Below are 16,868 nucleotides of genomic sequence, written 5' to 3' on the forward strand. Positions count from 1 at the left end.
AATTTGGCTTTGGTCCTTATCAATTAGTTTTGACAATCCAAAATCAGAAATTTTCGCATTGAAGTATTCGTCTAAGATGATGTTTTGGTGTTTGATATCCAAGTGAAAACATAGTATGAACTGAAGGAAGCTGTACAAGTTCCTTCACTACAAGTTCACAAACAAATCAACAATAATTCAACATACTTGAAAGAAACTTTACAAACAACAATCAACAAACTTAATGAAGCTGTTTTCGGTCCTGTTCGAAGAGTTGATTCATAATCAATTGACCTATTTTTCACCTTCTGCTTTGTTGTGTTTTGAAGAATTGTATATAGTTTTGCCGCGAGTCAAGATTTTGATTGAAGATTGTTCCAGCAGAAGCAAGATGGGGCTTCTCATGCAAACCAAATCGATTTCCAATACTGTTTACGAACTTACAGCTGATTTATCGACTTTGCTAGATATTTTTCCTGCGAAGGATATGTATTTGAATGAAGATGTTGGAGAATTAGTTTCTCTTATTAGAAAAAAATATTCGATGATGAAGACAATTTTAGATCCTTCTAATGATAATCTCATGAGTGAAGTACTGAAAATGCTTGAAGGGGTTCCCAAATAAGATCTTCCCAATGGACATCTCAAGTTTCCCCCAAATCAACACAACTCACTAGCTGCTCGACGTGAACACCTTCGTCAGGAATTTCCTCTATCTTATTTCTCTCTTTCTCTCTGTTACGTATATATGGAAGGGCAAGATTGTCCAAAAAGAAAAAAAAAATCTTTTTGTGTCCATCAACTATGGGCCTCTAGGTGAGGAGGTTTATGAAGGAAAAATTTATCGACTGCCATTTTCATCAAAGAAGGCCAAATAGAGAGGGGTTTTCCAAAAAAAAAAAAACATAATATTGTGGTGTCAATTAATGAGTGAAAATGTGACACCACATAATCTTGACGACATGATGTACCCTATCTAAAATAGGCTTTCGGGTATAATATTGATTACCGTTACAAATAAAAGTGAAGATGTCTTTAACACATCGACTAGAGGTTCTAAATATATTGCAAAATTGCATTAATCTTGAGAAAGAAACTAATCAAGTCACAAAATATAGTACACCCTGGCTTTTCAAGATCACTTTAATATTTGAATTTTGAAATGGAAGTTTTAAACTATAAGGGGTCCAAAATGAACAGTAATAATAATATCACTTAGAGAGGCAAAGCTATGTCAATGAGTCAATAATCTGGGTTGACCAGAGAGTGGATAGCCAGGTGAGGGCAGAGCAAGTGATCGAAAAAAAGGAAATAGCAATGCAATAAAAAATAGGTAGTGTATTCCCTCAATCTTGAAAACATTCTCTTTTAAACCTTGGGAATTGAGCCTTATTTATCGGTTTTTCCTTGATATCAGAAAATACCAAGTGACCAAATAGTGCGGTGACACATGTCGCATGATATTGCATCCTGAACCTCCAGGCCTTGGTAGACACATGTCCTTTGGCATGTACTTTTTGTTTGGCACAAAGACTCAGCAAGTGCCATTGTACTATCTGTTTGGCACGAGCCTCAACATATACCTCTTTGGTACGAACCTCAGCAGATGTCCTAGTTTCTGCGACACTTGCCTTCTCAGTTATGTTCCTAAGACATGTACTCTTAAGACTTACGACCTGTTATCAGCCATACTGATGTCTACCTCAGCAACTCCTCTACCCTTAGCCACCTAACCACAAACTCCCTAGTTTCCCAAAGCATGGGCCACAGCAAGGGTCGTGCCTCGTACCAAGCCCAAGGGGGCTTCCTTAATCCTGCCTGTACAACCGAGATAGGTCCCTAACCTGGGTATATGGAAAGGGAGTCTCTTATTTTCGAGCTACCCTGCTCCCATCTTCACGAGGTTGCCATGGTGTACTAGCATCCTTGGTGCCTGTTATCAGCTCCAACTAGTAAGCGCTAGGCCCTGCTATCAACGCCAAACTATATGTGCTTCGGGCCTGCTATCAACCCTTGGCTATTAGTGCCTTGGTGCTTGTTATCAGCACCAAGTGTCTATGCGTTATCTTGTATGGAGGAGGCCTATCTCGAAGGTCGTTGTGCCTCAGAAGATAGTTGCAAAGGTTGGAGTTGCCACGCTCCCCTTCCCTTAACATGGACAAAGGCGGCGCCATTATAAAATGGACAACGCTAAGGTAGGGTCTACCTCAGCAACTAAACCTCTACATGTAACGCCCCGAAATAATTAACAATATCAAACCATCTGTGACATTAATAAATAACATTAGATTTTGAATATACATCTATTCATTCATGTGATTCCGTTGTATAAAAATAACACATACAATTATACATTCATAAGTCCTACCATGAATTTATAGCATGTGCCATAATAAGAGACTTAAATCAAAAGATAAACAGATAATTAAATGCCCTAAAGGCTACAACTTTCCAAGATGATGCTTGGTTACAACAAAAGTGAGTCCAAGCTCAATACATTTAAAGCCCTAGGCTTGTACAAAAATAAATAGAACAAATAAACAAAAGAAGCCTTCAGCTCCAAGTCCTCCCAAGTCATGTTTTTGGCGAAGTGATATCATCAACACTTGAAAAATGGGCTTTCCCACATAGGGTGACCCAAAGCCTAGTAGAGATACTACAACACAATATATGAATTTTTACAAAGCTATAAGGTGAATGCATATGCAATGCTCGTGCCAAAACATTTTACATCTCTTTCCAAAACCATGCAATGCCATGTTTATATCAAAATTATGAAATAATTTCATTTACAATAGAAAATAGGGCAATGAATCACAACTCTGGAAATCTCTAGGTACGTGTCTGCAAGTAGGCTATACAAGTACTACCAATTGTCATTTTTACCGGTATTAACCGGAAGGCTTGACACTTAATCGCATGGGTTTCTGGACTTTCACCAAGGACACATGGGTCAACATAATAGTATAACTACACCCCCTACCCACATTCACCATAGTATTCACTCTTTTTTCCCAAAACAATAAACATTTTCAAAGTATTAAATATGCAACAATACTAAATGCAAATGGATAAGAAATTAGTTTCAATTTACTTAATTCTCATACAATTTTTACAATAATCATAGCTATCCTCCACTGATAGCCCAAAACAGGAATCTCTAAACAAATAAATAAATTTCTAATAAAAATATACTTTCCAAAATTTCAAGATGGGAGTGATAATACATATCCAACTCCGCCATCCTCATTAACATCCATCCAATTTCACAAAACCATCATCAACTCCATTCTCTTTACAAAAATCAACATTTAAGATTTTAGGGCAAAACCCCATTTTTTTTATAAATCAATTCCAAGAATAAAATCCATTATTTCATCACATTCTAACTATATTTCCAATCCCACAACCATTTTCAATAATCTATTTGAAAACCCCTCTTTTGAATTTTAATCCCAAATCCTAGATTTGTCTAAAAATCTCCAAATCACATAGTTGTTTTAAAAAGACAAATAACTAAGCTAAAAATCATATAAAAGTGTAGAAAAGTCCCTCCCTCGAGTTCGAGAATCAACCAAAGAGAAGTCAAAAATCAACGATAGTGAAAAGTAGAAATTTTTCGATTAATACGTAGCCCAACTTCGCTCCACACAAAAGCCTTAAGGAGTAGGGTAGGAGATGTGTGTAGCTAGATTTAAAAAGGTGAAAATGGCGTCTGGAGCAGTTTGGGAGATGAAAGAGATGAAAAATAGATATTTTCGTGTTACACAGGTTTATATAGGCTGAAGGCCATCGTAGACGCGAACTAGAGCTCGTGGGCGTGAGCTACCCAACTAGCTCCATCGCGGGGGCAACCCACATGGTTGCAAGTGTGACCGTGTCATTCGCGCCCCCCCTGCGGCCTGCTCACGGCCCACGCACTTTTGCCGCATACATGGACCTGAAGGTGCATTTTGATGGCGGCCTACCGCGGCCTTCCGCGGGCGCGACCAGCTAAATCAAAAAAATGCTGTAGTCTGTTCCTATGAGCAATGTAGGGCTTCTCATGCTCACCCAGCAGAAAGTAAAGTACAAAACAGAAAGAGACAGAGGTAAAAACACAATAGCAACGATACAAAACTGTCGGTCAAAACCCGGAACGTTATACGGCAAATAGCACCTCAACAAGTTCTCTTGGACTTTGCTCACGACCCATTTGGCCCAATTGGGTCAGATCTGGTTCAATCCTCTGGTTGACTCACTTCTCCTGAGTTTTGACCCGAATTCATTTAATGATATTAATTTGCCTGATTGAGGTGACTTCAATAATTAGGTTAGCATTAAGATTGCATGTGCTTTTGATTTGTACTTTAATCACATATAATAATAACAACAATGCTAGGTATCATGAAAAGTCTTTCATGAAAATAATCATGAAAGATTTATGACCTTTGGATTACACTTAGAATAAAGCACCACACACTAATCAAGGTAATCTAAGGGTCACAAATCTTTCATGATCATTTTCATGAAAAAAATTTCATGACCCCTAACATTTCTCTAATAATAAAAAAAAATTAAAACCAAACATCACATTACTACTGTCAAAAAAAAGAATCATAGAAAGGCTACGTGTGGTAATAGGTTGAATTAGTCAATAAATTACTAAAAGATTAAAATCATATAAAAAATTTAAAAATTCATTTTCATTCTTTTTACTTTTTGTACATTTAAAAAAACAAAAAACAAAATAGTTATTCTCAAACATTTTAATTTTTTTACTTTATATTTTAATTAAAAAATTATTAAAAAACTATTTCTCAAACCAACCCTAAGTCAGAAGTCAACCCTGGTCATGAGTCGACCATGCATGATGCAGAGATGCACATTACCAACTAATCTTTTTAAATTTTTATTAATTTTTCTTTTAATGTTGACCCATTGATTAACAAGAAGTCATGGCAACAAAACTTTTTCCGACTATGCAGTTTCTAGGATAATGCCTATCTCTACTTGCTTGTGTAATTTTTTATCCGTGTTATACATGAATTTTGTTTGAAATTTGATTCCTGTTTTTGTGTAAATTATGTGGATCTCTTGGGACATTTAAAAATATATATAATAAGTCACATAAATTTGACATAAACAAATAATTATGTTTTTTTAAAACTTAAGGGATGTGTCCCTAATAAAATTACACGACAATGTCTATATAAGACATTAAAGTTCTTTAATTTTCAACATATTAATTTGGGTTTCATCTCTTGTTTATTTGATTATTTTCATATATATTTCTGATCATAAACGGTTTATTAATCTTTTTAATGTGCCCAAACGTCGGCAAGACTAATAGTAATTTGAGTTGTATCTTAGTTGTCTAGTGTCTGTTAATACATTCACGTAAGTAGATAATAACGACTTTGGAAAAGTGATTATGTGTTTCTCATAATCACAAGTCAAGATTTATTTACTTTACTTTTGATTTACATATTTACGATATAGTTATTGATTTTTTCATAGTAATATTTATGGTTTATTGTATAAAATTTCCCTCAACATTTTGTAGCAAAGCATAGATGACAGCAATGAAGTGAGTAGCAGGCAGCACTGGCCAACTGGTGGAATTAACAAGAAGTACACCCTCTTAATTTTGTCCATTCACAAAGGATTTCCAATACCATGACACCTTCCCCTTGCTTCTTCATAATAATAATAATAATAATAATTTTTTTTTTTAAACCCAACTTATTTAAGCTATGTTTGTCTTATAAGTTGCAAGTAAAAACTGTACCAAACAAACATAAACTTTCAACATAAAACAGAGACAGCTATAAATAGTGCCATAAACTACACCAAATAGCGTCGTTCATAAACTAGAAATCAGTGATTTCTGGACACAATGTTCCACCAATCTTACCAAGTTCAAATGGTGAGTGTTGCCTATTCTCTCGACTTGTTCAGCCAAGAAAAAGACTTCTTGACATGGCCTAAGCCATCAAGATGCTTCACTGCAGCTTTATTGCCATTGCCTAGAAGAGAGTTCCTTCAAAGGCCAGTATCCATATCATCCTTGCCAAAGTTTCCTTTTGAAGTTATATCAGTCAGTGACTTTGAGCTCAATCCCAAGAGAATCTCATGGCCATTCCTGCCACTTTTTTATCTAAATAATCCTTCTCAGGTTCATCACTTCCTCTTTTCTTTCTTGAAAAAGGAAAACACAGACATAAACTATATATGATACATAGACTGGGCAACAAAAAAAAAAAAAAAAAAAAAAAGAAAAATGCTCCAAGGCTGGATACCAGTTTGATTACAAATCTGATTGTTGACTCTGCATTTTATATTGACCTTCATTGAGATCATCTCTGTTAGTATATATAGAGCATTTTCCACTTGGATTTTTATTGCACACTTCAAAACAGAGCAGCCTGGGAAGAGCAGTTACTTAAACATGTTGCTTGAACTACTCATCGTGTTTGTGTATTCATAGTATTTGACCTGACATGGATGGATCTAGGGAGGGCAAAGGGGAGCGGTTGCACTCCCCAAAATTGTAAAAACTATGTATATTATATGGGTAATAGTAGGTAACATTGTTTAGCGCTATGAGCTTGTGACATTGTGAAGCTTTACAGGATAAGGGAGTAATTTCAGAACATCCAAGATTATGGTGCTTATCATTTATCTTCATCAAATAGGGCAAGTGCAATCCACACTGGCCACGCTATCATACCATATCTACTGCAAACTAGTGGTGGTTCAAGGGGTAGGCAACTTAGGCACCCAATTAGGCACTCTAAGTATATATTCACTACACAATATATATACATAAAAGACCTTAGAGGATTTGGGTGAGTGAACATGCAATTTTACCAAGACATTTCACTAAATTAAGCAGAAATACAACTCTTAGATAAGTTTTGTACAAATTTCAAACCACAACTAGATTGTAAGATTTACTAGTAAAATTTGTACAAGACTTAAGTTAGAATGGTGTGAACAGGGAATTTTACAAAGCCTTCATGGCATGTTTTGACAGTTTTCTTCCCTTGTAATGTAATGTTTGTAAATCGAAATCCTAAACTTATCAGTCCAAGAAAAAGAAACAGAAAAACAAAAGCAAAAAAATGAGAGAGAAAAAGAAAAACTTTAAACTATCAACTCAAATTTGTTTGTAGTCTACTTTCTTTACCTTGGTCCTAATAAAGCTGATGCAAATAAAGAAGTAGCAGCACCAATGTGATCCTCTTGGTTACTAGCAACTGTGATTGCCTTGGTGCAACAGGAGTTGTAAAGCTATAATCCAAATTTCTTCGAACATCTATAGAACCTTTCAAGACCTTCACCACCACCGACATAGAAGGCCTCCTGGAAAAATCACTTTGTAGACACCACACAGAAACCCTCATCATCTCCACAACTTCTGCTCTATGTGTTTGCATGTCATCATTGTATTTATCAACGATATCCAAAAGTCGTTCCTCTTAAACAGACCTAGTAGATGCATATCTTTCTCAGGTTGAGATCTATCCAAATTTTTGCGCCCACACAACATTCCCAAGACCACGACACCAAAGCTATAGACATCTACTTTTTCAGTGATAATTGAGCTCAACCATTCGGGAGCCAAATAGCCTGGTGTTCCCCTCATCATTGTTACAACTTGGCTTTGGTCCTTATCAATTAGTTTTGACAATCCAAAATTAGAAATTTTCGCATTGAAGAGTTCATCTAAGAGGTTGTTTTGGGGTTTGATATCCTGGTGAAATATCTTTTGCCTACATTCCTCATGGAGATAGGTTAGTCCCTTCGCTATATCCATAGTGATCTTCCTTCTGGATTGCCACCCAAGAGTGAGCTCATGGTGCCTTTGGAAGATCCATGTATCCAAGGATCCATTGGACATGTACTCGTAAACTAGAAGCCAATATGATTTTTCAACACAAAATCCAATTAATCTCACCAAATTGACATGGTGAATGTTGCCTATTGTCTCAACTTCAACAAAGAATGACTTCTTAACTTGGCTAAAACCATTGAGACGCTTCACTGCTATGTTAGTGCCTTCAATCAATGTCTCTTGAAACACTGACCCAAATCCTCCTTCTCCAAGCTTTTTATCGAAATTGCTTGTCATGGTTCTCAACTCTTCGTAGGAGAATCTAGTAGGCATCCCAAATACTTGATCGACAAAGAACTCATCAAATCCTTCGAATTCTTGTTTGTTTGTGAAAAAGAAAAAGCAATAGGCAACCATAAAAAATACACCAAAGAAAGCTCCAAGACTGGATCCCAATATGATTTTGACATGCCTTGATTTCTTTTGACGAGAATCTGTTGGCGAAGAAGGATTAAGATACTGTGTATCCTGAGATTTGTGCACTTTAAGAAATACAGTAATGTTATCAACTGCTCCATCATTTTTTATAAGCGATAAGACTTCAGATAGTAATAAACAACCTTTCTTTGAATCATATCCCACATGATACGCAAAGAAAGCGGCTTTGCACGAACAATTTTTCAAGCAACTCATCTTATAATCCTCTAGCTCTGTTTTTCCATCCAAGTAGTAAATGTTGTTGTATGAGAATGTGTATTTTGAGTTGAAGTCACTACAAGAAAAGTGGGCTTAAAAGACGGAACTTTTTGCGACGGCACAACTTACCGTCGCAAAAAATGTGACTTTTTGAGACGGCACAGTTTATCGTCGCAAAAAATGTGACCTTTTGAGACGGCACAACTCGCCGTCGCAAAAAATGTGAGTTTTTGAGATGGCACAGCTTGCCGTCGCAAAAAAATGTGACTTTTTGAGACGGCACAGCTTGCCGTCGCAAAAAAAAAATGTGACTTTTTGAGACGGCACAACTTGCCGTCGCAAAAAATAGAGTATTTGCGACGGCATAAAACGCTGTCGCAAAAAAATAGAGTATTTGCGATGGCAGAAATTGCTGTCGCAAAAAATAGAGTTTTTGCGATGGTACCAGCGGCAGTTGCAAAAAAAAAAAGAAGAGTTTTTTGCAACCGTAATAGGTACCATTGCTCAAAAAAAAAAAAAAAAAATATACATATATATATATTGTGGCTTTGAGACGGCTTCATATATATATAGTCACAAAATGGTTTAAATAAATGCAACGGTATTTTTTTGTCACAAAAACTAAAAAAAATAATAAATAAAAAAATGACGTCATCTTACTCTTTTGAACATTTATCTTATCACCCATTTTTTCATCTTCCTATCTCTCTGTCTCTGTCTCTCTTCTCTATCTCTCTATCTCTCTCTCTCTCACTTATCACTCTTCACTCTTCTCTGTCTGTCTATCTCCCTGTTTTTCTCTGTGTCTTTGTCTGTCTTCTTTTTCTCTTTCTCACTCATCACTCTTCTTTGTCTATCTGTCTCTCTCTTTCTCTTTGTGTCTCTCGTCCATCTCTTTTCTGTCTATCTCTCTCATCTCTATTCTCTCTCTCTTCTAACTCTCTCGCTCATCTCTCTTTGTCTCTCTCTCACTTATCTATTTTCACTCTTTTTTTCTCTCTCTCTCTCTCTTTGTCTATATCTTTTCACCCATTTTTTCATCTTCCTCTCTCTCTCTTCTTTTTCTCTCTCTCACTCATCACTCTTTTCTTTTTATCTATCTCTCTCTCTCTCTCTCTCTGTGTCTTTCACTCATCTATCTCTTCTCTCATCTCTTTTCTCTCTCTGTCTCTTTCGCTCATCTCTCTTCTCTCTATCTCTCTCATCTCTCATCTCTCTCTGTCTCTCTCGCTCATCTCTCTTGTCTCTATCTCTCTCTTTGTCTCTCTCGTTCATCTCTCTTCTCTTTATGTCTCTCTCGCTCATCTCTCTTCTCTCTATCTCTTTCTCTCTATCTCTCTCTTTGTCTCTCTCATTCATCTCTCTTCTCTCTATGTCTCTCTCGCTCATCTCTCTTCTCTCTATCTCTTTCTCTCTCTCTCTCGTTCATCTCTCTTCTCTCTCTGTCTCTTTTTCTGTCTCTCACTCTCTATCTCTTTATCTTTCTCTCTCTCTCTCTCTCCCACTGTGTTCGTGTTGCTCACTCTCTTCCTTTTGTCTTCTCTATTTACTGAGCTCCCTCTCGATTTATCTATCCACTACAGGAAAATGCACTTTTAGCGACTACTTTGTCTCTCTCTTGCTCGCTCATCACTTTGTCTCTGTCTCTCTCTCTGTCTCTCTCTCTCTCTCTCTCTCTCTCTCTCTGTCTCTCACTCATCTCTCGCTCTCTCTTTTACCATCCATCTCCTTTACCACCTTCACCACTACTGCAAACGCCATTCCACTACCACCATTACTACCACTATTGCCACTTCACCTCTACGACTACCATTATTACTACTACCATTGCCACCACTCCACTACCACCACTACCACTACTGCCACTACTATTACCATTACCTTTCCTTCACCCCTACCACTCCATCTACTCTACCACTACCACAACTTCACCACTAATCTCCTTCGCCATCGCCATCGCCATCGCCATCGCCATCGCCATCGCCACTACCACCGTTATCATCTCTTATCCACCACTTTCACCACTACTGCCGCTCCCTCTCCTCTACCACAAAAAATTAGTTCATGATTTTTAATAACCAAAAAAAATGGACCGCAGAAAAATATTTTTCATTGACCATAGAAAATTAACTTTTATTTTAGCGGAAAATATTTTTCATTAAAATATTACTCTTACTTCTACCAAATAAAAAATAATAATATTTTTTTCATTAAAATAAAAATGAAACAAATAAATTTTCAATCTTAGTAACTAAAAAAAAAAGAATTTTTTTATTAAAAAAATTCATTAACTACAAAAAAATATATATTTTAACAAAAACTAAAATTTTTTTAGTACAGCAACCCCTATCACAAAAAAAAAAAAGAATTAAATGACATTATTTTATTATTTAAATTTTATTTCTGATCTTAAAAAAATAAATAAATATATATTTCTTTAATTTTTTATTCCCGCCCTTTTTTTTTTCATTCCCGCTCCATTTTTTTCCATTCCCCACCCACCCAAAAAATCCCCAATCTCAAACTCAAAAATCCCTTATCTCTTCTTACCCCCCTCTCTCTCTCGATCGACGACAAGCGGCGGAGACAACCGGTGACTCCACCACCGTTCCTAGCCTGAATGACTTCCCGGACCTCATCCTCCTCCTTATCCTCTCATTTCCCCCCACTCTTGATGCCATTCGAACCACCTATCTCTCTCACAAATGGCGAAACCTCTGGTTCTCTCTCTCCTCTCTCAACTTCGACTACCCTCTCTTCCCTCCCTCCGACTTTCCCTCCGACACCCGTCGTCTCTTCACCAACTTCGTTGACCAAGCGCTAATCTTTCGCCAACCCCTCTCTCCCCTCCTCATGCTTTGCTTCCAGTTTGACTTCCGCGAATATCTCTATTTCTCTCACAGCGCAGCTGAGCTTGATATTGACTTCTCTATCAATGGAGACTACCCACAATTTGGTCATTGTTTGCTTATATGTTTTCGATTTCTCTGCCCTAAGAAATAGCTGTGTTAGGGTTTTGAAACTCTGTGATGGTAACCAAATTTTACGGGGTAATTTGTCTGCCATGCAATTCGCATCAATTCAATCAGTGTATCTCGATCAGGTTTTCCTGACAGACAAGGTGGTTTCAGATTGAATTAGGGATGTTCGAATTCGGGTGGTTTCAGATTTGTACTCCGAATCTCCATTCGATTAGTATTGTTTGTTTTGAGATGGGAAGGTATTCTTTCAAGCAGACCCCGACTTTGGTTTAAGGGACGAAGGGAGGCCTTACAAGTATTGGAGTAAGGTTGCGAGGTCATTCGGTGGTGTCAAGCATTTTGTAGTGTAAAATTGGTGGTTTAAAGTGAGTGCCTTTGTCCCTCTTCTCAGAAATTTTACTTGACACAGGCATAAATACAAGTACATTTTGATATGCATTACATTTGAGACTAACTTGATAACAAGAAAAGGGGAAATTTGGTTTTTTCTTAGAATAATAATTTGTGACTGTTACAACTGAAATGGTTTGAGGATGAGGTCCGGTAATTATTCGGCCTATTGCTTGTTTTCATCTTCGCTTATCTTTGACTATGGCAACCCCATAGACACAATGTGATAATATTATCAACCAAGGGATTTGTAACAAAGTATGCTTTTAACTTGATTTGCTCAATTCAGATGAAAGTGTCTTTTACAGGTGCAAAATTTTGCGAAAATGTTCAGTCTATTGCAAACTGGATGAATGAGTTCCAGCCGATGAAGCTTAATATTGTTAGAATTGGGTATAGTAGTGGGCACGATCCTTCATTATGCTAGTACTAAACTTTGTAATTGGTTAATGGATATTTTTTATGATGCAGGCGTTACTGGACTAGTTTAGTTTGTGTGAACTGCATTGGTTTGTCCTGTTGTTCTTTCTGGGAAAGAGTGAGATCAGCATGTTGTTTCAAGTGTGAGATTGTTTTTAGTCTACATTAAAATCTTTGTAAAATGTAACCTTTGTTTTTTTGCTGCAACTTGCAAGCCCCCATAGGGAGTCTCTTACTGGTCATTATTTGGTCAGTTACTTTCTTTTGTCATGTTGTAGTCACATTGAAATCCATCAAAGATAGGATACCTGCTACTGAAAAAAACAAAATCGTTAATTTAAACTTGAACAGCTTGATAGATAAGTATTTATTACTAATATTATCTCCTTTTCCTCTATTTTCTGGTTAATATTATCTCTTTTTCCTCTATTTTCTGGTTACATCTTCATATTTTGGCTTGTTACTCTTCACCGTTTTGGTAGTTCTTACTCATATTGCAATCACTTTATCCCATAATATTGACGTCAAGTGTGGAGTCATGTATGGATAACCTTTTTATATCTTTAAATCTTATCTCTCAAAACATGCCATAAAAAAGCTTCAAATTTTCCGGACTCTAGGTAGTTGCAAAATACCCTTCTTTTGTTCAAATTCTCCATGTACTAATACCCGTGAACTTTATGATACTAGGGGTATCAATGATATTCACACTTGGGTGTTCCATTTACTCCAACTATCTGCATGTGTCTTTTAATTATTATGATTCTTATTATTTGTTTGATAAAGACAATATATTTGCTTTATTATATCATCTCTTTCAATCACATTTGGGAATGGCACCTCAAAGAGGTAGTTTGTATTTTTCTCTTCCTTTGTTGCTCATTCTGTCTTAGAAAAGTGAAATTTATATTTCACATTAAAAGTAAAGATAGATACTTGTGAAATGCTATCCATATGGTACTTCACTGAAGTTTCTAATCATTTCAGCTTCCATGAAATGCTATCCATACTCCTGTGTTTTTTTTTTAAAAAAAATATTTATTATTATTATTTTTTTGGAGTTGTTTCATTTGATTTGTGTTGACTGTGAGACAAGTATGTCTTAGACAATGACTTGCAAGTGAGAACTTTTCTTAACGAACATGGGTTCGAAAAAATCAAAACCAAAGGGTTACAAGGTGTCAAAAGAGCATGTCTTACACACCACTATACCTGGTATGTATTACTATTGTCCCCATGTCATTTAGTAATCTATTTGACGACAATAAGGAAATTTCTTAATGTGCTGAATCAGGATGTGTTGATTGCAATTGAATGGAAAATATATTCTTATGGGAAAGGTTTTTAAAACCGCGGATCGTCTTTGCGGTGTCCTTGGATGAGATGTTTGGTGGAGAGATATCTGTTTCCATGGTATTTCCTCTTTTTTTTGCTATTGTTATCTAAAAAAATATGATATATCCTTCTGAAATTTTTAAGTGGTTTTGTTTCTTCAATTTAAATTTTCATTTAAACTAGATATGGACTCACTGATTGATGTTTAAGGCCATTTAAATTTGAAATTATCATTGCGTTCATTAGAGACATTACAAATTGATCCCATCAAACGTGTTGTTGGGGGTTAAAATCTTCCTTGCTTGTTCCTAGGTCTTTTATTTCATTTTTTTTAATTGTCATCTTATTTAAAGGTTGTATATTTGAAGTGCGTTTGAAGTGATGCAATTTTCTCTTTTCCTGTTCCTTTTCTACTAATTGTAATAGAAAAAAAGAAAAAAGGAAAAAAGAAAGTGCTTTGTATATCAATGTTTTGAAGATCAATGGCATAAAATTTTCATTTACGTGTTTTCAGGGTGGAACTAGAGGACAATTATGTGAAGAAAGCACTTCAAAGTCATCTTCACCAAATCTCAAGAGCTCAGGCACTAGGAAAGAGGCAATTAAACACAGAATTTGCTATTACAATGACACGAAACCATCTTCACTAAACCTCAAAATGAACTTGAAAGTTTGGCCTTTGTAACTTGGCTTTTAGTTTCTTCCAACATATATATTTTTTCTTCTCTAGCTTGTTCTTATCGTCTCAATTTTCTTACTACTTTCTCACAAACAATTCATCTTAACCAAATGCACGTGTGAAATTAAATTTTCTTTCATTCTTCATCATATTTTTCACTCTATTCAAACAGACCCTAAACAAATTATTGAAATCAGACAATAAATTTACATGTTTTCATAATTTAGGTAACAAGCAGATTGATAGAAAAGAAAGAGGAACAATAATTCTATGGACACAGAATCACGGAACATAATGGTGAAGTGAACCTTTTCCGTGGCGTGTGTCTGATGTATATGACTATAGTATTCTGTAATCCATTTTGTAATTAGTTATGTGCGTTGAAAAAAAAAAGACAAGAAGGGCCTTAATCAAGAACTTGTTTTAACATTGTGATAATATAATAGGTAAAAAATAGTTAGACAAAATGGATAAAGTCCGATTCAATTGCAATAAAAAAAACCTTAACATTTATGAATTGTGTCATATTTTATTTATCAGCAGGTTATAATTGACCAAAACCATTGATTACCCTTTTTCTTGGTATCTCATTGTTGAATGCTCTAGGAATATGAATATACTAATTAGTCTTGCCATGTGATGACTTCAAATTTTTGTGCCCATTTTTTTCACCAAAAGAATATTGAATTTGTGTATTAAAAATTTGTTTGATTTGAATTCTTGTGATCTTAGGATCCCTAGGTCTTCAGAGCCCATCAACTCTATATAGATGTTTGAATCATTAGGCAAGTTTTAGATAAATTGATATAAGTAATTGAAGCATTAAATTGAAGGGTTATCTTTCCCAAGTGATTGATACCTCAAATTTTATTGCAAACCACAAAAGTAAAAATGTTTAAATATAGTCAGTCCTTAAAATATGCCTTATGTTTCATTTTGGTTTACAATATTTCAATTATGTCAATTTAATTGATCTAAATGGTTCCAACTCTGTTTCTATCCAAATTTTATCTAAATTTCAACCAAAGTACCTCTTTTCAGTTATAAAATTTGAAAGGAAGGAGGTGTTTGGAACATTTAAACACAAATTAGATAAGTTGTGGACTAAATTCTTTATGTAGCCGAAGTAAAAAAGGGTAAACGATGTCTTTCATTACATTTTTTTTTTTTTTTTTTGTGTTGAATTCTTTAACTTCTCATAAATTAATCTGTTCTTCTTATATATACTCTAGTTCTTTTCTGGTTTGTGAGATTGTATGTTGGAAACTTGGAATATACATTTGAATTTACCATAATTGATTACCTTATATATAACATTTTTTTGTTCCTCTAGCATGATGAACTTGAATCAGCAAAAGCTGAGATGATAGAAGTGAGACAAGAAAATGCAAGATTAGAGATGATGTTAGAACAAATAGAGAAGGATTAGCATGATGAACTTTTGTTTTTGTTATCTACGAAAAATGATGAGAAAAACATTTAATTTTGGTTTATGTTATTTTGAATTATGAACAAAATCATGTATTGAAACATTATATATGTATTATGGAACATTATGTAGTGGAATAATTTTGTTGATGTGTAATTATGAATGGAAGAATATTTTATTATGGAGAAATTGTTATTTTTATACAGGAATTTTTATATTATTATGTAATTATTATGGAGAAATTTTAATATTTTTAATAATTTTATGGCAGGATGTTTTTTTCTTTTTTGTAACGGCACTACACCGTCGCAAAAAACAGAAAATTTTAATATTTTTATTGATTTTGTTGCAAGCTTTACTTTTTGTGACGGCACTAAACTGTCGAAAAAAATAGAAATTTTATTATTTTTTTAATACTTTTTGCGACGGTAGTACACTGTCGCAAAAATAGAAAATTTCATATTTTTAATATTTTTTGCGACGGCACCACACCGTCGCAAAAATAGTGTTCTTGCTGTTGCAAAAAAAAGACTATTAGCGACAGCATTTTTTGCTGTCTCAAATAATATTTTTAGCGACGGTGGAATAGTGCCGTCGCAAAAAGTCAACAAATTTCAGACATTATTAGCGACTGCAAAGTGCCGTCGCAAAAGGCAAAAATACCATCGCAAAACATGCCGTCGCAAAAACTCTTTTGCAACGCCCCCAGTTGGGACTCCTCTCTTGCCGTCGCAAAAAGTTATTTGCCGTCACAAAAAGTTTTTTGTGACGGCATTAAGAGTATTAGCGACGGTATTTTCACATCACAAAAAGCTGAAATTTTAGTAGTGAGTTGAAGTAACTAGTATTCTTAAGCTCCAAAAGGGTGTGATATTGCGAATGGTCGCAAGAAATGGGTATAACAAGGGAACATCCGAGGTTGGGTTGCGTATAATTTGTTAGCTTGAAAGTGCTGCTGCCAGTGGCTTTCTCAAGACAACTGCACTGTCCATTTGAAGAACAAATACCGTAATTGCCACACGGCATGGGATACCCACACTCACCGCTACGAGTTTGTGATGCCAGCAGATCTGCCACCATAGTCCAATTCGAGTCTACTAACTGATACACATTCAAATGCCCATCCAGTTCCAACCGCAT

General features: G+C 35.4%; 1 pseudogene; it reads right to left on the bottom strand.

The window, feature by feature from the left end:
• Window positions 1–7,157: 7,157 nt before the first annotated feature.
• Window positions 7,158–16,868, bottom strand: LOC145814643 (G-type lectin S-receptor-like serine/threonine-protein kinase SD2-5; annotated as a pseudogene).

This window comes from Camellia sinensis, unplaced genomic scaffold (genome assembly GCF_055761805.1).
Source record: "Camellia sinensis isolate YWXY unplaced genomic scaffold, ASM5576180v1 Unanchor12, whole genome shotgun sequence".
NCBI classification, from domain to species: Eukaryota; Viridiplantae; Streptophyta; class Magnoliopsida; order Ericales; family Theaceae; genus Camellia; species Camellia sinensis.